The 24087-nt window shown below is 42.7% G+C and overlaps 1 pseudogene; it reads right to left on the bottom strand.

Moving 5' to 3' along the window:
* Positions 1 to 4032, bottom strand: part of LOC139027627 (uncharacterized) — a 70165-nt pseudogene extending 66133 nt beyond the window's left edge.
* Between the last annotated feature and the right edge of the window lie 20055 nt (positions 4033 to 24087).

Below are 24087 nucleotides of genomic sequence, written 5' to 3'. Positions count from 1 at the left end.
TACTTGCGCACCATGATACAGAAGTCATCAGAACAAATAGTACACAACATCCCCAGATAGTTGTTTTTTTGATGAGTGACAAGTTTGCTTATAGAAAAAAAGGAGGGAAAGCATTGTGGGGCAAGGGAGAGACAAGACTCTAGAGGGTCTCGCTTTCTCCCGCTCTCCCTCTCTCCCTCTCTCCCTCTCTCCCTTTCTCCATCCCTCTCTCGTCCAGCCCAACACGGCCTACTTTGATGTCTGCAATATTCACTACTGCCTGAAACTAGGCCTTGCTTAATAAACATGTCTGCTCAAATTAAGGCACTTAGGATTCAGGTAGTTAGATAAGCGGACGGGGTGGGGGGATGGAAGTTGTTGGGGGTGTGGGGTGGCGATGGGTGTGATAAGAAGAAGGTGGAGGAGGGGAGATCTGTAAGAAGAGGGCGGAAGCCCTGCTTCTAGGGTGACCACATTTAAAATACCCGAATGCGGGACAACAGGATGATTTGCAGGACATGATTTGCAGGACACTTGAGTGGGTTGAGTTACTGACGTGATCTTCCTGTCTGGGTTGGCGCCCCCCCTTGGTTTGTGCTGTGGTGGAGATCTTTGTGGGCTATACTCGGCCTTGTCTCAGGATTGTAAGTTGGTGGTTGAAGATATCCCTCTAGTGGTGCGGGGGCTGTGCTTTGGCAAAGTGGGTGGAGTTATATCCTTCCTGTTTGGCCCTGTCCGGGGGTATCATCGGATGGGGCCACAGTGTCTCCTGACCCCTCCTGTCTCAGCCTCCAGTATTTATGCTGCAGTAGTTTATGTGTCGGGGGGCTAGGGCCCTGTCCGGGGGTATCATCGGATGGGGCCACAGTGTCTCCTGACCCCTCCTGTCTCAGCCTCCAGTATTTATGCTGCAGTAGTTTATGTGTCGGGGGGCTAGGGTCAGTTGGTTATATCTGGAGTACTTCTCCTGTCTTATCCAGTGTCCTGTGTGAATTTAAGTATGCTCTCTCTAATTCTCTCCTTCTCTCTTTCTTTCTCTCTCTCGGAGYACCTGAGCCCTAGGACCATACGTCAGGACTACCGGGCATGATGACTCCTTGCTGTCCCCAGTCCACCTGGCCTTGCTGCTGTTCCAGTTTCAACTGTTCTGCCTGTGGTTATGGAACCCCTACCTGTCCCAGACCTGCTGCTTTCAACTCTTAATGATCGGCTATGATCCACTAGGGTGGGTACGCTAGTTTTGTATGTCTAGGGTTTTTGTATGTCTAGGGGTGTTGTATGTCTAGGGGTTTTGTATGTCTACAGTAAGTTGCCTTTGTGCACTCCAGTAGATTCACTTTTCGTTTGTTCTTTATTGTTTTGTTTTGTGAGTTTCTATTTATTAACATTATGTGGAACTCTATGCACGCTGCGCCTTGGTCTCATCATTACGACGAGCATGACAGCGGAGCTTGCTCAGGCCGCACTACATCCCTACTCCCACTGCATCGAATGAGCTAATTGAAATGCACATAGACTATACTCTTTTGCTTCGCGCAAAATTTGGTGATGCAGAAACGAGAGAACACGTGGGTGTTTTATGAAAATCTGGGAATATTTGGCCAAGGAAACATTTCTGGTTGGTCTCAGGAAATGCAAAACAGTGAAGTAGCAGGAAATATGTTGAATGAGCAACTACTGAGCATAGAGAGCTTCACAAGTTTGACAGAATGACATATCTACATTTGTTGCTCCTCATCAGAATCACGCTCTTTGTAAGTAGTTAGGCAACTCTCCTCTCCAAGTTTAGCTGGAATTTTGCCTGAAAGGATTTGAGAAATGTGATTGGTTGAAGATAGGCCTATGACATTGGCCTAGGTCTCGTCTTGCACTGCACAGAATATCACCAACAATTGGAGAAGTGTCCAGTACCACATCCTTATGAAATATTAATTTTCATAAGCGCAACGTGACTGCAAGAAACAAGTTGGAATGTCTGACTGAAATACGGAACCTATTTTTCTAAATTAGTGGTGTTTGAATTTGTTGATTAAATGCGGGACATGATTGTTTGGTAGCGGGACAAAGGGCCAAAATGTGGGACTGTGCTGCACAATCCGGGACATGTGGTCACACTACCTGCTTCCTATCATCAAAGTGAGAGAACAGAGATTATCCAGGACCCACAGTCAGCATCAAATTATGCACCTGTGAGTCAATCTCAGTGATATAATCCCCATAAAAATCCATCAGTTTAAGGGAGAAAATGGGCTGCATCTCAATCCACTGCATCCGCCTATGTCAGGCCTATATATTTCCTGAGCTTTCGGTAAGTATTCAGACCCCTTGATTTTTTCCACATTTTGTTACGTTATAGCCTTACTCTAAAATTGATTAAATTTAATCCTCATCAATCTACACAAAATACCCCATAATTACAAAACGAAAAAAGGTTTTAGAAATTTAAGCAAAATGTATTAAAAACAGAAATACCTTATTTATATAAGTATTCAGACCCTTTGCTATGTTTCTCGAAATTCAGCTCAGGTGCATCCTGTTTCCATTGATCATCCTAGAGATGTTTCTACAACTTGATTGCAGTCCACCTGTGGTAAATTCAATTTATAGGAAATGATTTGGAAAGCCACACCCCTGTATATATAAGGTCCCACAGTTGACAGTGCATGTCACCACCAATCAGGTCTTTATGGAAGAGTGGCCAGATGGAAGCCCCTCCTCAGTAAAAGGCAAATGACAGCTCGCTTGAAGTTTGCCAAAAGGCAACTAAAGACTCTCAGACCATGAGACACAAGATTCTCTGGCCTGAAGAAACCAGGAATTAACTATTTGGCCTGAATGCCAAGCGTCATGTTTATTTTTTTTTTTTTACTTCACCTTTATTTAACCAGGTAGGCAAGTTGAGAACAAGTTCTCATTTAGAACGGCGACCTGGCCAAGATAAAGCAAAGCAGTTTGACACATACTGTATAACAACACAGAGTTACACATGGAGTAAAACAAACATACAGTCAATAATACAGTAGAAAAATAAGTCTATATACATTGTGAGCAAATGAGGTGAGANAACAACACAGAGTTACACATGGAGTAAAACAAACATACAGTCAATAATACAGTAGAAAAATAAGTCTATATACATTGTGAGCAAATGAGGTGAGATAAGGGAGGTAAAGGCAATAAATAGGCCATGGTGGCGAAGTAAATACAATATAGCAATTAAAACACTGGAATGGTAGATTTGACAGTAGATGCGTGTGCAAAGTAGAAATAGAAATACTGGGGTGCAAAGGAGCAAAATAAATAAATAAATACAGTAGGGGAAGAGGTAGTTGTTTGGGCTATTTATAGATGGGCTATGTACAGGTGCAGTGATATGTGAGCTGCTCTGACAGCTGGTGCTTAAAGCTAGTGAGGGAGATAAGTGTTTCCAGCTTCAGAGATTTTTGTAGTTCGTTCCAGTCATTGGCAGCAGAGAACTGGAAGGAGAGGCGGCCAAAGGAGGAATTGGCTTTGGGTGTGACCAGTGAAATATACCTGCTGGAGCGCGTGCTGCGGGTGGGTGCTGCTATGGTGACCAGTAAACTGAGATAAGGAGGGACTTTACCTAGCAAAGACTTGTAGATGACCTGGAGCCAGTGGGTTTGGAGATGAGTATGAAGCGAGGGCCAGCCAACGAGAGTGTACAGGTCGCAGTAGTGGGTAGTATATCCTTTTATGGCTGCAGGCCCTAAGTCGGGATCAATATGACAACAGCCAGTCCAAGTGCAGGGCGCCAAATTCAAAAACCATAAATCTCATAATTAAAATTCCTCAAACATACATGTGTCTTATAWCATTTTAAAGGTAATCATGTTGTTAATCCCACCAAACTGTCCGATTTCAAATAGGCTTTTCAGCGAAAGCACTACAAACGATTATGTTAGGTCACCACAAAACWAAAAATTAACATAGCATTTTTCCCAGCTAATGATAGCARCACAAAAACCAGAATAGAGATAAAATGATTCACTAACCTTCGATTATTTTCATCAGATGACACTCATAGGACTTCATGTTACACCATACATGCGTTTTTTGTTTGATTCAATTCATATTTATATKAAYAAATCTGAGTTTACATTGAGGCTACAYGAATCACTAAATGCAAAAACATCAAGTGACGTTGCATYGCCCGTCGTTTCAACATGAATACTCATCATAAATATAGATGATAATACAAGTTATACACATTGAGTTATAGATATACCTCTCCTTAATGCAACCGCAATGTCAGATWWWAAAAAAACTTMAAGGAAAAATAATTGCACGCTATAATCTGAGACGGCGCTCAAATTAGCATATCACAGCTGCAAAGATAGCGTCACTATAAACAACAAAATATAATATAAATATTTCATTACCTTTGTTGGTTTCGATCAGAAGGCTTAGCAGAAACTCCAGGTCCACAATAAATCTTTGTTTTGTTCGAAAAAATCCGTTATTTATGTCCAATTGTTAGCGCGTTTGGTAAACATATCCAAACGCTAATTCTGGTCAGCTTCATATCGGACAAAAACTTCAAAATGTGATATTACCGGTCGAAGAAACATTTCAAACTAAGTACTGAATCAATCATTAGGATGTTTTTAACATATAGCTTCAATAAAGTTCCAACCGGAGTATTCCTTCGTGTCTGCGTGAGCCATGGAACGCATGAAGAAAATGCATGATCAGGAAATGGGTGCTTGATGGACACCTGACTGATTCTGCCCTCATTCTCTCCAACAAGACCATAGAAGTCTCATTGGAATTTCTATTGATTGCTGACATCTAGTGGAACCCCTAGCCAGTGCAACCCCTGCAATACGTCATTTGGAATTCTTTTGGTACTCTGTTGAATACAGACAATCTCAGATTTCTGACTTACGGTTTTCATTTCAACTTAGGATTTTGCCTGCCAATATGAGTTCTGTTAATCTCAGAGAAATAATTCAAACAGTTTTAGAAACTTTGGAGTGTTTTCTATCCAATATTAATAATAATATGCAAATATTAGGAACTATGACTAAGGAGCAGGCCGTTTGAAATGGGCACCTTTTCATCCAAGCTACTTAATACTGCCCCTGCAGCCATAAGAAGATATGGGACTTTGGTACAAAACGGATGGCACTGTGATAGACTGCCATCCAATTTGTTGAGTAGGGTGTTGGAGGCTATTTTGTTAATGACATCGCCGAAGTCGAGGATCGGTAAATTGGTCAGTTTTTACGAGGTATGTTTTGGCAGCATGGGTGAAGGATGCTTCACCAACGCAGGAGTGCCATCGGACAAGTCTCTGAGCCTGGACTTGAACCCAATCGAATGTCTCTGGAGAGACCTGAAAATAGCTGTGCAGCGATGCTCCCCATCCAAACCTGAACAAAGCCTTGAAGAGGATCTGCAGAGAAGAATGGAGAAAATCCTCAAAATACAAGTGTGCCAAGCTTGTTAGCGTCATACCCAAGAAGACTCGAGGCTGTAATCGCTGTCAAAGGTGCTTCAACAAAGTACTGAGTAAAGGTCTGAATACTTATGTAAATGTGATATTTTCTAAAAACAGTTTTTGCTTTGTCATTATTGGGTATTGTGTGTAGATTGTGAGGGGTAAAAAATATATTTAATGTTTTAGAATAAGGCTGTAATGTAACAAAATGTGGAAAAATTTGAAGGGTCTGAATACTTTCTGAATGCACTGTATATCATAAGATTGTAGGAAACCAAGGCACTTTGTCTTTTTTTTGCATTTATGAATGTGTTATTTCATGTGTTTTCTATGGCCGAACCATGAGACAACGTGAAGCTGAATAAAACAACAGGTCAGTTTACTCTGCTGTGCATGGTGTTTGTTGATAAAAGAAACCAGTAGGAATGGAGATAGAAATGGTTAGAGACACTGGGATAAAGAGGAAGAAGAGAGTAATCAGAGTAAAAGAGATCTAGTGTGTGTGTGTGTGTGTGTGTGTGTGTGTGTGTGGTGTGTGTGTGTGTGTGTGTGTGTGTGGTGTGGTGTGTGGTGTGTGTGTGTGTGTGTGTGTGTTGTGTGTGTGTGTGTGTGTGTGTGTGTGTTGTGTGTGTGTGTGTGTGTTGTGTGTGTGTGTGTGTGTGTGTGTTGTGTTGTGTGTGTGTGTGAGAAAAGTGTTTTCAGAGTGTGGTCACAGTGGTGGGTTTATGCGTGTGTATCGGGCAGGTAGCCTGTTGCGGTGCTTCAGGGGCAGAGGTGGGGGTTGGGGTTGTTATTATGGACAGATACCATACCCTCCAACCCGGTGACCCTCCAGCTTTCTACCCCCATACACACACCCCTTCCACCCATACCCACAGCCCCTCTAGGTTGCTGGGTGGGGGAGGAGCAGAGCAGGGAGATTCCCTGGGCCTGGGTTCCAGGGCAGAGGAAAACCTGCCCTCATGCTGCAGTCCAAAGCTCTTTCCATCAGGGTGACAGATCGGCCCTGACATCAGCACTAGATGACTAGAGGAGACGGCACTCGGGTGTGTGGTGGGCAACACAGGGGCGGGGGAATCACGGCCCTCCATCATTTGCTCCTCAGTTTTTCCTTTCCTGTGAAGGCAGCAACCGAGAGGGGCTCGAGTATAATTAATTTGATTATCATATGGCCAAATGTTGCTGACAGCAAGGGGGTGGGGAGTGAGAAGGAAGAGGGGGGGGTGGGCATTTGTTAAGAAAATATGAAATATGTATTTAAATGTGTGACGCCCTGGTGGAATTTGGCAGGTAATATGTACGCCTTTGAGAATGCTAATTATTTTTTTTAAAGAAGAGGGTATGCAGGCGAAGTTCTAAATAAACAGATGAATAAAACACATGTCAAAGCAAAGCTAAGAGTCAAGAAGAGTTGTGAGTGACAGCCAGTATGATTGAATTTACAGTATCAGAAAATACCACCGCCTGGCACCCCTCCCTGCTTGGTGTAATTCATGAATATGTTTGCATGTTGCTTCATATTCATTCACCTTCATGGTATTTGTGTCTAGGCCCTTGTCAGAAAAGAGTGACATACATAGCCTAGTCTGCGTAGTGGTTGCTAATTGAAAAATAAATTGCACTCCGTTTGGTTATTTTGTGCTGGTTGTGTGTCGTTGTCTGTGGTTTTGGGCTGGTTTTGGCTTCATGTATTCCCTGCTGGTGTTTTATTGCAGGGCGTGGTGGCGAGCGCTTTGCCTCTAGGTAGTTGTCCTTGCTAGAGAGCCTTTGACAAGATGCCTGAGGAGGCAGAACATGCTGATCAAGCTAAAGACATCCAGGAAGAATTTACATCAAATGGCGACCTTAGTTGTCATTGGGGCTGTGGTGAGGCTTTTGTGTGCGTGAGTGTACGTGTGTGTGCATGTGTGACGTGTGCCTGCATTGTATCTGTGTCATGTGGTCAGTGTCATGATTATATGTGATTATATCATGATTATATATATTATATGTGATAGTTTGACTAGAACTGTCATTCTAACAACATATTATGACTGTTTAGGAATTCCATGTTTTGTTACTGTCCATTTCTGAATGAATTATTACTTAGATGTTGTATACATGTGATTTCACTATTACAAAATACTCATCATATCAGAAAAGCAATAATTTCCCTATCCAATCTGGTATCTGTCCGTCCAGACCTCCCCCTCCCTGCTTACCTAGAAGCTCCATTGGCTACCAGTGGATCCCAGGTATCACTGGGCTTTACAGCCCAGAACCAGGCATCCAGAGTCAGACCACTACAGCATTCAATCTGCTGCAAGATACAGTTCACCCCAGCAAAAGAGGTGGGAAGAATACTGACTGCAAACTAGTTTGTAACTCTGATTCTGCAAACTTGAGCATCACAAGTTCAAAACACGAGGCTACTTAACTTTCCACTTCCAAGAAACACGAGGGTACCTGAAAATGATTTAGCTTCTCAGAAACTCTAGAAGTGATAAGTCACAAAGTAAATGTTTGCTTCTATCAAATAAAAATGTAAAACTTTTACAATATCTGAGGGAAGAGACCGTTCAGAACCACTTTTACCAGGGGTGATATCAGGAATATAGAATATCAAAAGTGGTTGGTGCTTAGGAGTACTGGAGTGGCTGATGGCACTTTGTAGCCAAGGTTTAGCCCAAAAACTAGACAATAAAAAAAGGGAGAATTCCCAGGACGCTTCTCTTGTTGTGTTAGCAAAATGCACTTGAAAAGGCGTGGCAGGCAGGGCCCGAGCAAAAACACAACTTTTAATTCACAAACGCTCTTTTTAAGTTTGGGAGTGAATGCGTGAAGGCGGCTCACGTGTCAGCTTTGTCCATTTGTCCATCACAGGGATGGGATAGCAAGCACACCACACAAGGACAAGACACTTAAAATTAACCCAGAGTGGAGTGCATCCCACTCCTCTTCAAACACATGAAAACAAACTGCCTCTCACACACATACACACGCTCATGCTGTGTGGGCTAGCGCTTTTTCGCCCCGCAGAACTTTTTCTAAAAGAGCATCTTATTTTTTCTTATTAAATTTTTTTTCGAAAGAGAAAGATGAAAAGCATACTTAATGGTGATCGTGGTACGCGGCTGAATAGCCTTCACAGCGCAGAGATTATATTAAAGGAGTTAATATTTAATGGAGAACTTCTTTGTATGAAGGCGAAGTGTGTGAAGTACTCTGAGATGTCAGTGTTGGCAAAGCAAAAACAAACTTGATGTCCTATCATAGTATAAGGGGGAGAAAGGCCTTGCTTCAAGCCCTCCGTCTTCCCTTCCCGATGCTCTTTAAGGGAGCTGAGCTATGTAAAAAGCAAGGGCTGAAAAAATCATGACTCAGAACTATGGTAGGGTCAGTAATTATTGGATCCCTTGATAAAGATTAGCAAAAAATACTGTATAAAATAAATAATACAAATACTGAGCTATATTGTATAATACATTTTTTAAACATGTATTATTTTATGCTAATACAATTGCTCAGTGAAAGAGATTTTGTTTGGCAAGTAATTTAAAAAAATCCACTGGTCAAAATGATTGGATCCCCTGTTTTCAATATTCCAGGATCCTCCCCTTGCGAGGAAAATGACACTGAGACTTTTCTAAAATGTTTTATGAGATTGGAAAACACTTTGGGAAGGATCTTATACCATTCCTCCATACAGAATCTTTCCAGATCCTTGATATCCTTTGTCTGCGCTTATGGGCCACCCTCTTCAATTCAAACCACAGGTTTTTAATGAGGTTCAAGTCTGGAGACTGAAATGGCCATTTCAAATGTTGATTTTGTGGTCAATTAGCTATTTCTTTGTGAATTTTGATGTGTGCTTGAGTTATTGTCTTGCTAAAAGATCCACTCGCGGCCAAGAGTCAGCCTCCTGGCAGAGGCAAGCAGGTTTTTGACCAAAATGGCCTGGTACTTGGTAAAGTTCATGATGCAGTTGACCTTAACAAGTGAACTTGGAGCAGTGGAAGCAAAATAGTCCCGTAACATCAAAGATCCACCACCATATTGTACAGTAGGATGAATCATTTTCTGCATATGTATTGTTCTTTCGAAAGCCAAACCTACCACTGATGTTTGTGTGGCCAAAGACCCAGAGGTGGGACCAAGTCATTGTTTTACAAGTCACAAGTACGTCTCAAGTCTTAGCACTCAAATGCCAAGTCAAGTCCCAAGTCAAGACAGGCAAGTCTGAGTCAAGTCTCAAGTCAAGACCGTCAAGTATCAAGTCAAGTCTCAGGTCCTAAACTTTGAGTTTCGAGTCCTAAACAAGTCATAATGTGCTCTGCACTAAATGTAATACCATTTCATATTTTTACCAAGAGTAATACTATATTACATTTACGCAAATCTTGAATGCTTATAAAAATATCTACTTTCCAAATAAACGTTATATTTCCATGGAAATACATGGGTAGCCATGAGAAAGACACCCCCCCCAATAGTGATTGACTATCGAGGATTGCTATGGGCGCAATCAGGCGATGTAGGCTTGTACACAATCGCCCAACCTTAACACACACACACTGTGTGGTTACAGTAGGCTAACGTATGTCAATGGTTTTAGGAACAGCAGTAACATCAGGCAGGATTTAGGCTACCAACTGCCTAGCCAGTTGTAGCTCAATCTTGGGTGCAATGATCATGTTCCCGCACTGACTGACTGTGTGGAGGCTCATTGATTTAACGTTACGTTAGCCTACATGCTACACCAGTAAAGTAATAAAATATATAGCTGTCGGCTATATTAGCCACGACTTACCGTTCCTTGTGCAGCTTCAAATGTCGAACAAAGTTGGAAATTGTTGCGCCTCCGTCTGTAATTATCTTCCCGCATGTTTTGCAAGTTGCAATCCGTTTTTTGTTGACACAGCGTCGTCTTTATATCCAAAAATAATAATTTGGGGTATCATCTTTCCATTGGCTCCATCTGAATTCACCCGCCGACGTTCCTCTGCACTGCCACAAGCAACTTTTTCTCAGCTGGCACAATTTGATTGGCTGCTGTCCGATTCAAACTGTAATCCGTTAAATGAAGAGTTGATGCACTGCACACTTTTTTAATATCATCATTTTTAATATTTGGGCTTGGGGAGGGAATCAAGTCAGGTCGAGTCATAATGCTCAAGTCCAAGTCAAGTCACAAGTCATTGGTGTTAAAGTCAAAGTTGAGTTGCAATTTGTGACTCGAGTCTGACTCGAATCCAAGTCATGTGACTCGAGTCCACACCTCTGCAAAGACCTCTATTTTCATGTCGTCTGACCAAAGCACCGGTTCTAGTTCAAGTGCCAATGCCGTTTAGCAAACTCCAAGTGGTGCAATGGTCAGATGACATGAAAATAGAGCTCTTTGGCCACGTACACCCAAAGTATTAGTGTAAGATAATATAATTTTGTTAAAAAATATATATTGTTTAAATATAGCACAGTGTTTCTATTATATATTTCATACTGTCTTTTTTGCTCAAATTTATCACGTGATCCAATAATTCTGGACCCCATCGTATGTCAAGGTAAGTATAGTGGCAGCTGTATGTGAGGAACATGGAGGACTTCAACAACGTCTACACCACCCCCCTGCCAGGTTCCCCTCCCTGTCTCCTATGCCATATTACCTACACACACCTGTCCTGCATTCTTAGATCAGTGCAGATGAAGGACAGGGGAAAGGAGAAGAGATTACAGACTATTTAGCAACCTTCGACTGAGCCCTCACCCAAAGAGCAGAGACAGTTACCCCCCCCCCCAATGTTTTGCAGGCATATCTTGTCACATATTCTCACAAAATCCTTCATTGTCAGTATACTGTTGATGAGTATACAGATCATATCATCAGGCTCTCCTCCTTCATGTCCTCCCTTCCTCTTCATCCCTCCCTCCACCTCTCCGGGGTGTGTGTCCAGGCACCTCTGCCTGCTGGTCAGCTCCTCCAGATTGTCTGTCTGCTCCACGACCGGCCCCCAGAGCCCCAGGAAGACCCGGAGGAGGGCACCTTCCACCACAGAGCCCCTTCACGTCCAGAGCCTGTCCCGCTAGGTTCCCGCCAACATCGGGCCCTACAGCCAGGCCCTCAGGGAAAGAGACCCCCAGGGGCGTGGAGAAGGAGGGGAGGGTGTTGGGATGGATGGCTGGGTGACTGGGTTGGAGATGTGGTTGTCTTTTAGATTCCAAGGGACTTAGTAGAAACATGGAAAGGAGGTAGTAGGGTGGTTGGGTTGGAGATATATGTGTGTGTGTGTGTCTTTTGTTTAGACTGGGGACTAACGAGAAGCAAGATGTGAGAGGGGGAGACTGATGGCTAAGTGTCTAGATTGTGTTTCTAGGGACTTACTAGGAGCATAGTGGTGCATAGAGGGCTAGTAGTGAAAGACTGAGATGGATAAGAATGGCTGATCATTATGGGGATCGGTATAACTAGCTACAACTTTGTACTTTGAGTCTGGCGAGGAACTAGAAACAAGGCCATCATAGCCTTTGAAATCTGACTAGGATACAAAGCTGTGTGAGTGTTTATCTGTCTGTACTTTTTTCAAGTTGGAGAATGTAGCCTTGTGTGTGTGTGTGTATACGTGTGTTTGTGTATCTGCATCCGCATTCGTGTGTGAAGTTTGGAGGATGGAAGGTATTATCTTATTGTTTAAACACACAGACACAGCTCAATAGGAGAGAACACAGGAAGTGAGTGTATCCGTGGTTACATGGGCGGCTGGTGCTCTGTGTTTACCCAGTCTGTACTGGGGATTACTCTTGTCAAGTTGCTGTCAACAAGGCAAGTGTCCATCTCATCTACACCGACCTTGATCCCCCATTCCAAACCTCAGATGAGTGAGAACACGTGTGTACGGATGGATGGATGAGATACAGAACCGTTCAGTGCTGGGGATATCTTACCGATGTTTCAATGACGCAGTATTCCCACAAATAAAAAAAGAGACATCTGTGATGTAATCAATGAATGAAATGAACTCTATAGAATGATCCCAAAGACAGTGCCTTGTCTCTCAGCGTGCTGACTCTACCTCCATGCTACACTGGTTCAATTAAAACAAAAATATATGAACAACATCTCTGTGTTTAGGGTGAGAATTTTACATATTGATACAATTAGTCCCTCACTGTGAGCATGCAGATGTGTTGCCCCCCACGACTCACGTCTTAATGAGAATCTGCTGCCGCGGAGATTTCGAATGTTGCCGTGTTGATGTAGCCTAGCGTCGGGGTCCCGGCACCAATATAGACAGACAAAGGAGAGGCAGTCTGAGACCAAACCAACCCCCCTCTCTCCCACTTTAGGAAATAATTAGTGATTAAAAGTGGAATCCTATTAAAGAAAGGGGGAGGAAGAGGGGAAGGGGGTTGAAAACTCAAATGCTTTATTCTGTGGTCTTAATTATTTCCTCAATCTGGTTTCACACAATGGGACATTCTACACGTTTAATTTACAAAATATTGCATTGTCTGGCTTTATGGCAATACTTTGATTGGTAAAGTCTATTGTTTGGGCTTTGAGGCCTGTTGTTAAATCACTTTTTCATATGGCTGTTGAGACCCACAAAATAAAGCACGAAGCTGAAATGGCCAGTTTGAGGGACAGCACTGACAATGGCAGTAGGCTGAATATGGAAGAATGGAGAAGTGGCCAGAGTGAGGGACAGCACAAGCTCCTGACAGGCCTGCAACACTGGGCATGCTGGATCTGACTGAGACTGGGAATAGGACTGGTGGCAGACCAGAGGAAGGCTTGGCGTGGCTTGTGATAGACGTTGAACCTTAATGCTCTGTCTGTCTGTATGTCTACTCCACCTCTCGCTCCGTAATTTCAGACTAACTGTTGATGTCGTCTGGCAATCTGACAGATAACCTATCTGCCCTGATGATGTACAGAATACGTTAACCTTTATGATGTCGTCGCCTCAGGGCCTTGGGGCGTGTTTTGGTTACCATCGTTAAGGTGAAATCAACCGGGAGGCTTACAAAAAATGGACAACAATTTAATTTGTGGTTTGTTTATGTGTTTTTTGTTCTATCAGTTACACACTTGATTAGTTTCTGCTTGGAGGTCATGTTTAACATAATAATAGCAGTGATATGGGTAATAAGGGTTTTCTACAGGGGTGACACATTTGATTGTGGTCACTGCTTTGCCTTAAGATACAAAACCAGAGATCAGAGTTCATCTTCCAACCAATTTGTTCTTGTTTTGGTATTTTGATGTTTATCTGTGATTTAATGTGAATTCTCTCCAGACTCATGCTTTGTCTAGATTATTTGCATAATTTAATTATCAAAAATGACCCTGTTCTATCACATCAATCACTGGTGGAAAAAAGAACACTTCCAGCTTTAACAAAAAATAAAATAAAAAACTTAAATGGTTTCAGCTTTCCAAGTCACCCATGCTATTTACAACAATAATAAAAATTGTAATAAAACCACATTTTACTGCATTTTCACCCAGTTGTTGAATCAAGTCCCTCAATATCACTCAGATTCCACAACCACATTTTCCATTATCATAATAATAAGAACAAAATAGATATTCTGTAGCATCCAGGTCTTTGTAAAGAAAAAAACATTTGTACTCATAACAGATGATTAGGCTTGCGGGTTGCCAGACGGAGAAAATTGACCCTTCATTAACCAGCGTGCTGGTAAACAGCAGGAGTCCCAAATGGGGGATTTTATTCACACCTATTTAATTTAATGCTTCCCATTATATTCCCCCACAATCACAATCTCTTTGGAGCTGCATTACAAGCACAAACACAGTAGTGCCATATCTACTACTGAGCTGCAACAGCATCAGATGAATGGTTGTTAAACATATCCTCTTTCTTGTGTTAAGGTAAATGAAGTACCCCTGGGACATTTGGTGGGGTAATGATATTCACTGATCAAATTGTAGAGGAGCATTTGGGGAGCTAGCGGGGTTAGCCTCAGGTTGCCAGGTCAACGCTCTGCTCACCGCTCACCCGTCCTTCACTCCCCTAATTGTGAGTGACAGTCAATATTGAGGAAGCCTCTCGCGAGCCCGCAATAGGATTTGCATTGGATTCTGGAAATTGTCAAAGTGGACTCGGAAGCGAAGGGGAAAGTGGATCTGACGTTGCCAATTAGCATCAAAGGGAGGAGCGGAAGCGTGGCGGGCGTTAGAATTTGAATAATCTTCTTAAGGGAGGCTAAAAGTGATAAAACAATAAGCTGAGCTGTGGCTGACCCTCTTGTTAGGGAAGTTCAGAGGTCAAGTTAGGCAGAACCTCCCACTTAGAACAACAGAGAGTACAGACAGAGCCCTGTGTGAAGAGAGCATAGGGAGGGATTCCGTCCTCTAATGTGAAGATGAAGCACTATGTGAGGGTTCTCTGACTGATGATTAGGGAGTCAATAGAGCTCCATGGTAAGTTGACTGGCTGAAGGAGTTTTAGGGTGGGAGAGGGAGAAAGAAGAGAAAGCTTCTGGGGGAAGTTTAGCTTCTGAACAATAGCCAAAATTAAGCTAAGTGCTTTTGTTTTATGGCAAATTGTTCTCCCTCTGAATTTCTCTTCCATCACCCATTTCTCACCCCCACCTCCCCAAAACCTCCTCAGCCCCATTTGCCAGCCAGGGGAGGCAACATACACCTAAATTACCACAGGATGGTAATTAGGTAAAGAGCAGAAGGATCTATCCTAGTCAGACGGGTGTGCGTGTGGAGAGGGGGGGGGGGGGGGGGGGGGGGGGGGGGCAGATACACAGTATGTACAGTACAGATTAAACGTTTAACTTCATTTCTAATACAACAAAAAATTATCCCATGAAAAATGAGATCTCTGCTGAGGCCTCTGTCAGGGCTCCTGACAGCTCTCCCCTTTGCCATAGTCTTTTAAAACAACCGCTTTTATCTCACCTTGCTTCCCTGTCGTACTTTATAGATTTCTTCATAAACACGGCCCATACTTAATAAATGTCTAAATTTTCTAGTCTATTAACATTACTTCAAAAGCGCTTGATAAAAGAGCAGGGCATGCGTGAAATCATGTACCAATAATAGAGAGAAGTGCTGGAGGCTAGAACAGTAGGGGAGGCTAGAACAGTAGGGGCAGCTCTCCAGCGAGCCCTAGCAGACAATGTAGGGGATGTTATCAGCTTTAATAAAAGAACAAATGATCACTTCCAACCGAGGAGGAGGAAGGGGGTAGGGAGGGGGAGGGAGAGAGGGAGAAACAGTTGTCGAGTAATTGAGCTGATGAAAAATGAGGTTTGCCGCTAGAAGGGTTTGATCAGCCGAGAGATTGAAGACGAGAGTGCTTTTCTTTATCGTCAGCCAGTGGATACAGTTGCTTTGGAGGATGTTATACATGGGTTTGTGTTGGCGCTCGAGTTAGTTGACGTACTGTATGAGATATTTTTAGTTTTTTCCCTCCATTGAATTTCTGCGTCATACAAAAAAGATTAAGTTACCTGTTTTGGAGGGTAGTGAGTCTAAAAGTCTTGGACTAACATTCTCTCCTGAGTCTAAATTCTTGTCCCATCTCTGAATATCATCTGTGTACTGCTATATGGACTAACTCAGACCTTACTCATCTTGCCCAAACCTTGGGGTCAACTATACACACTTGAGCTTGACAAACACACCACTCACCTTTCAAAGCCAATAATTCATGGCCTGAATGGCATGTCGGTGGTATACCCCGGGGCCTAGTATTACACACACACCTTTACAAGGTCAGGCATAGGCCTAGTAATGATTCATGTATGACTAGCCATGTTTCTCATAGATGAGAACACACACACATGTTACTGGGCACGTGGGCCTCTGGTGACAGTGACTGAGCTTCCATGAGTCTCTGTCCCTCCTCTGTGAGTCACCAGAGAGGCTGTCCTGTCCCAGTATGTAGCTGACTAAAATTCAAAACACCACACACTGGGGGTCTGGTAGATATAAGTGGTCTCCACCCCCCTCCTTACCTTTGTCTTTGTCTCTGTTCCCTAAACAAGCCCACGTAAACAGACGGATATCTGCCCTGACACAGGTCCCTGCTCTGGACGTGGTCCCTGATGAGGACAGTGGTGGAATCAGAGGGCGGGGCTTGGACATCTGTTTGTATTTGTGTGTGAGAGGGTGTGTATGTGCGTGCACGCAGGGGCTAGCGTGTGTGGATGTGTGTGTGAGAGTGTGTGTATAGCAGTGTGTGAGGCATGTATAGGGTGTCAGTGATCTGATGATGAGTCATTTTACAGGGGGTGAGAGAGGGACAGTTGCAGGGGGGTGGTGAGTCTGAGAGGAGGTCCTTATTTATCCCCCCCACCATCACACACACACATAGACACACACACATCCCCCCTCCTCTCCCTGCTGTAACCCTGTGGAGGCTAAGTGCCAGTGGCAGCAGTCATTTTCAGGAAGCAGAGGCTGTGTTTAGGCAGGCAGCACTACCCCAGACCACCCCAGCCCACTCAAGCCCTGCCTTGGCCACGTGGCTTTGGGAGGCTGGTATTAGCTTGTACCAGACTAGGATGTGGGAAGGACTGGATCTGTCACAGCGCATTGGGCTCTCACTGGGCTACTGTCCCTCTTCTCTCTACCCAGTCCTGTGACACACACACACACACACACAAGAAAAACCAACACACACACACACACACACACACACACACACACACACACACACACACACACACACACACACACACACACACACACACACACACACACGGCTTTCATTAATGGGTACTGCCTTGACAAACTGATCCTAATTGGCTCTGAACAACTCTTCATGTATTATTGGTGCTTGACTGCTTTGGTTCATGTCACAAAGCTGCGTAAAGGAGGGACAGGATAGCCACCGCCGTCGCAGCCCACACCCACACACACACACACACAACACACACACACACACACACACACCACACACACACACACACACACACACACACACCACCACACACACACAACACACACCACACATACACACACACACACACAACACACACACACACACACATGAACTATATGAACACAGGATAGGCCTCCACACACATGCAAACACACATCGCGCCACGTGTCCAAGTGCAGTGACCCTTACACACCTAGCCAGTCAGTTAAGATCAGAGATGCTTTCCGTGGTAGTGGGTGGCCTCTTTTTAATCTCCCTGGTACAATCAGTGAAACCATGTCACTAGTGTTTGTTATTGGCTTAAAGAAGTGAACATAATTGCTGATCTCTGTCTATTTCCTTATACACTATTGAATTGAATGGAATTTTCAGTGGATGGATATAAAAAAAGGTAAATTAATACAAATATGTAACTGTCAGGACGCAGGATGTATGGATGTGATTTGACAGATTCATTTGAGAAGTTTAAATTTATGTTGGAGCGAGTGAATCATTGACATGCAGACTTGTGTGTGTGTGTGTGTGTGGTGTGTGTGTGTGTGTGTGTGTGTGTGTGTGTGTGTGTGTGTGTGTGTGTGTGTGTGTGTTTACTCACTGTTGTCACTGTTGATCAGTCTAAAGGAGGATATTAAGGAATAGACCAGCCATGTCACAAAAGATATTGGATTATTGCCACATAACAATGTCACAGCCAGAGATACACATTAGAACCCTCGTCCCATTGTTACAATGACAAACACTCTCAGTCAATAAATGGTCCAAATATGTTTGTTTGTCTCTTTGGTATGACATTTCACCAGAATGTGATATTTGGTAGCATTATGAAATGGGAGTGGTTCTGTTTTAGTGTGCAGTATAAAAACCAGAATAACAAAGGCATAGCTAAAAGAAAAACGTCCAGTGCTGTCCAGTCCCATCACTGTCTGAGGAAGGGGAGAAGTATGACCATTCTATTACTATGGTAACTAGCCACTATATTCAGAGATGCCCGGGTGTGTTTTTTCCCCCTGCAGTGACGAGAGGGCATGGCTGACAGTAGTGGAGTGAGCGTGTGCACACACACGCACACACAACCACACACGCATACACACACATATGAGAAATGCTCCTTCTGAAGTATAGAGTAGGTTGGTAAACACAGACAGGCGCAAACTCACTACAGGGTAAATACAAACAGACCTGGCATAGCGTACATAGTTCAGCAAAGCACAACACAGAGAGGCTATTTGAATAGTATGATCGACGGGGCCAGAACACAGAACAGACCAGCACTAGCTGCACTGTGTAAATATTGCTAATACAGTGGATATATAAACACAGGAAGGCAGGACAGGAGACAGAGCTGAATAGAGATGATGCTGACAGATAGATAACTGAATACATCATACATAAATGGGAAGAGATTTTAAGCACAGTAATCGTATGCCCTAGTCACAAGAATCATCACCTTCAAGTTAATATACTGCTTTAGTGTGTTAGGAATGCCACTTACACCACTGTTTGTTGTAGCTAGTGTATTTAGGTGATATTGCCTATATTTAGACTATTTCCATGACTACGTTGCAGCTATATTTAATTCTGTAATTCTACTATATTCAAAGTGACAGTAAGTGCTTCTGGTGAAAAAAAAATATTATTATGTCGTTGTGTGACGGTGGATGAGCTTTGCAGTTTTGTCTTCATTTATTAAGGATATGTTATTTTTTAATAGCAGTAGAACTGATGGTTCAGGGAAGAGTTAGCATGTATGTCCCATTTACTTCTGGCAACTCACTTTGTCATTAATTACACATAGAGGTGGTGGGTACGGTACAGTACGGTATGAATGAGTAGTAACTTTTAGCCTGGCTCATTCATTTTTCAAGAGCCATTGTCATTTAATCACGCTTTACAAAGGGAGAAGTGTTGTCGATGAATTATAGACTATTTCCTGTTTTAAGCAAGCACTGCGTTGCATTGGACATACCCAGTCTTCTTCCAGATGTATTATTGATATGGAAGTATCTGTCAGGTACCATGCATGTTAGTGAGGGTATAAGAAAGGTTGGGCTGTTAGGGAGAAAGAGAAAATATTGTGTTTTATGTTTTTGAATTTAAAGCTATTTTTATACAGTAATTGTTTGATTTTAAAGTTAAAAAACGGTAAATGAATGTTTTCTTCTATACAGTATCAACAGTTTAAATAAAAAAATATGTACCGTTTCAAAACCTGCCGATTTTTGAAGTGGAAATAATATAGCTAGTCGTACAGTATCTATTCAATAAAATATGTTCTATAAAGCAAAGGACACAAAATCAAGTTTGATAGTATTTTCAAATATGAACCAACATTTAGCTGAACCATTTCATCAGGTCCTGAATTTGTAACAGCAAGATATATTGATGCAGAGCATTTTTGAAAAGCATAAAAACCATTGAACATTGAACATTTAATTTGTAACTGACTAATTCCATTGACCTTAATCTACTTTTCATTGACTTGCAAAGGATTTATTTTTTATCTGTCAAAAAAACATTTTGTTGTTGTCCATAACGTATATGAGAAGTGGTAGAATCTATCTGGCAATACACACTCAATGTATGTACTGTGCTACAATGAGAATGCTTAGCCGCATTCCCCTATGACCACAGCCTTTTCCACGCAGTCATACTGCCATCTCTTGAAAGGAGAGGGAACTACCACAACCAACCCTCACTGGAACATTCTATGCCTCTCTGTTTGTCTTTTATTCCTCTTGCCTGTATTTGTATACCAGGAGTTGATAAAAGGCCAGTATAGGCACTGAGGCACTTGTTTCGAACCCAGCATCTAAGGATCGAAATGGATTGTTAAACATATCCCTTATTCATCATGCGCGTCTTATAGGTAACATTGGATAGCTACCCTTCACACACTATAGGGACACTATTGCACACACATAGACTAAGTTCAACTGGTTCCGGAGCTAAACAATATTGTGTTAGAGACAGAACTGTGGGAGCACTAAAGCGGAGTTCAGCCCTTTCCATGATTAGTTGTCTCAGGGACCGATTCTGTCAAATACATCCTCTGTCTTACCCTGAGAGTTCGTATCATCTCTCGTCCTGCTGGTGTTTTCAAGATCTAACACTCTGTATAGATAATAATGACACAAGACAAAAGTTACACACTGTATTATATAGAGGAATATGCCTCTCGCGAGCCCTGCCAATATACATATTAGAGTTATGTCGACACACTTTTTGGATTCTAGATCAAAATATAAGTAAATCACACCATGAGTGGATTCTTTTCTTTCTGGGCTACACTGTAGCGAAGTGGCGGGAAGAAAATGGTGGTCTGAACGCTCTAGAGCCACGATGAAACCTAGAGCCAGCGATCTAACACGAGGTGGAGAGTAGCAGGCTCTCCTAGGAGGACAGTCTCAAGATGAAGCGGCCATGTCGGAGGGAGACAGTACATGGCAGAGTGAATCTTCTAAGGGGAGAGAATAAAGGAAAAACAAAGCAAACATCAGAGCTGACCATGAATAGAGCGCACCAACTCCTTCTCTGAGTTTTTGATGAATTTATAAGGTCTTTTCATGATCCTGCTTATTTTTGAAGTTCACTTTCTGATGATTCAAGATTAGGCAGAACCTCCCACTTATGAATAGCTATCACAGGAGTATTAACACGACAGAGCCCTGTGTGAAGAGAGCTAGGGACTAAGGTATGTATTCCGTTGCCATACATAGTTGAGATCGAAGTGACACTACTGAGTGGTAGTGTGTTTCTCTGAACTTGAGAATGTAGCCAGGTGTAGTGCGATACTACTCCTCATGGATCAAAACATGAGACTCGCAATGCAAGGGGAGGATGGTTAGGTAGGGGATAAGGGAGAAAGGAGGAGAAAGTTATATTATTATTATATTCTCTGTGGGTTAAGTTAGCTTTCTGAAAAGAGCTATCTGTTCCTATAAATATTATAGTCTAATGTGCTTTGGTGCGTCTTATTGATGGTCTACAATATTTATCACCACAACAACAGACCTGAATTTCTCTTTCACATCAACGGCACACACAGTTTCCAACACAATCACCCATAAGGTACCTATTACACACCCAAAGACCATCACCACAATCAATATCACCATGAATATTGCACACAACAAGGGGGGAGGCCAGAGCGAATACCATCGACTAAATATGGAACCACATAAATGGAAGAGGTCAATACTACGTAGGACATTGGTACAACGTAGCTAGGCAAGAGCCGGGTATCTTTAGCTCCAGTACCCCGTGGCTGCTGCTTGGCCTTTCGACAATGCCGTGTTGTGTAGAGGGAGAGGTCCGCGCGGGCTGAGGGGGGAGGAGGAGCAGTAATAATACCACAGTACGACTAGGTACAGTAAACAGATCTAAAACTGTGAGAGCGAGCTCTAATACTGACGATGCACTATAAATGCTCCGACACACAAAAGCATAATTATCTATCCCCATGACACAAATGCAAGATATCCACTATGCTGAGGCTCTGTCAGGGACAGGACAAAAAAGAAATCATTGGTTTTGAGCTCCTTCTGACTAGCGGACTCTCTCCGTATCTAATAGACATAGAGTCTGTTGACAAAAAGTCAATATTTATAAAAAACAACTCCGCTTTTAGTCACAACCTTTTTAGCCGCTTCTCATCTTGCGTACTTGATAGATGTTTTTTCTATAATACACACGGCTCTACAATTACATTTAAAACAAATAGTCTAAAATTCAAAATTTTCTCAGATCTACTATTAAATATACATAAATTAATACAAATCTGAATGTCAATCAAGAAGCGCTTATGTAATATATGAGTAAAGAGTGCAGAGAGCAAGTGTGCGGTATGAGTCGAGTCACAGTATTAGCTCAGCCCCCAAACATAATACGAAAGGTGTCGTGGGAGCGGCTGAAGAGTAGCGACTAAGAGGAGGCCTAGAACATGTTATGTTCCTCTTGTCAGCGCGCATTCGAGCGCCTAGGCAAAAATGACAATCGTATAGGGGATGGGCGCTGTATCCCAGCTTTAATAAAAAGATATCCATCGATGTCCACTGAACAAACCCGACCGGAGTGAAAGGTATTATGGTGGGAAGAGAATCGGTGATTGAGGGTTTGGTGAAGGAAGAGAGGGATGAACTAGTCTGAGTCCGATAGTATATCTTGGAGACACTGATGAAAAATGAGGTTATGCCCATTTCTCTAGCACAACCACCAGGTCTTATTGAGTACAGCCTGCGCCCCGGCCTGAGGAGATCCGAAGACGAGAGTGACGACTATTTCCTTCTTCACTAGATTCGTGCATCCGCTCTACTCAAGAGAATACCACGTTGCGATCTTGGTCACAGAGATGATTATTGAAAAATTACACCTTGGAGCAATATTTTCGAAGTTTCGAGCGGAATCGAGTTTAGTCTTGACGTACTGTAGTGATACTGTTTTGCGCTTTTTAGCTCTGTTATATTTCCCCCTCCATTGAATTTCTGCGTCAACAAAAAAGATCTACAATTAACTCTTAGTGAGAAGAAGTCGAGGTGAAGTGCTTTAAATACGTGTCTCGGGACTTAATCATTTCTCACGCCTCGAGTCTAGAAGGTTCATTGTCTTGCCATTGATTGAGAAATAGTCATCGCTGTTGTACTAGAACACTTATACTAAACCCTCAATCCTGTTTCATTCTCTCGTTTCCAGCTGTGGGGAAAACTAACACTCAGACCTTATTCACTCATTTGTAAGCACCAATGATCCTTTGGGTGAGTAAAACTCATGATGTTGGCTCACCTACATTGACGTTGACAAACACAACCATCCACTCACCTTCTTGCGAAAGTCCAATTATTATTCATGGGCGCTTGAATGTGCCATGATATTTCGGTAGTAAATAACCCTGATCCCGTTTGGATGGTTTTATTGGCTGTCACGGAACCTTAAGATTATTTACAACCACACTATCTCTTCGAGGTTATTGTGTCAGCACATTCACAAAGGTACATGTAGAACCCACTCATTAGTGAGTGGCCTTTAGATATATGGTAAAGTCAGTTACTATAGTATAGTACTGATTTGCCATGTTTCTCATTTAACCCTATCTCTGGATTGGTTTTAAATTGTTCAGTACATTAAACCCTATCTCTTGGATGGTTCATTGTGATCAGTTGACAAGAAACACACGATTTCAATAAGTTACTGGCCATCTCATTCTGGACCTTGTTATATCTTAGTATAAGATAACTGTAATGAGCTTCCGATCGAATGCTCCTTCGTGTGTCCTTATTCTCTATGTCCTAGTTGAGTCACACCGCAAGAGAGTAAACCTCGTCACTAGTCTTCTTTGCGGCATGGTATATTATGGTATGCAATTAGACTAAATCAAACAAACCACAACACTGGCGGTCTGGAAGTATTATAACTACAGTGTTACTCCTCACCGGCCACTGCGTGCCTATAAACTTCATTGTCTTTTCCTACTTATTAACCTAAAACAAGCCCACGTAAACAGACGGATGAGTATAGCACCCCTCGAGATCATTGGACATGGCCTCTATGTGTCCATGGACTTCGTCACTACAGTGTATCTGTTGAAGACAAACGTGGTGGAGAGCGAGTAAGGGTGTCTGGGTCTTTGGACATTTCTTAGACAATTATGTGGGTGCTAGTTTTGAGATGAGCATACGTATTCGTTCAGTGTGATCCGATGACTACGTCAGGGTCACGAGGGAATGTGGCAGATTGCTGATATGTCGAGAT

This window comes from Salvelinus sp. IW2-2015, linkage group LG4q.2 (genome assembly GCF_002910315.2).
Source record: "Salvelinus sp. IW2-2015 linkage group LG4q.2, ASM291031v2, whole genome shotgun sequence".
In the NCBI taxonomy this organism is placed as follows: Eukaryota; Metazoa; Chordata; class Actinopteri; order Salmoniformes; family Salmonidae; genus Salvelinus; species Salvelinus sp. IW2-2015.
The sequence above is the reverse complement of the archived record's forward strand: the minus strand, read 5'-3'. Positions and strand labels throughout refer to the sequence as shown.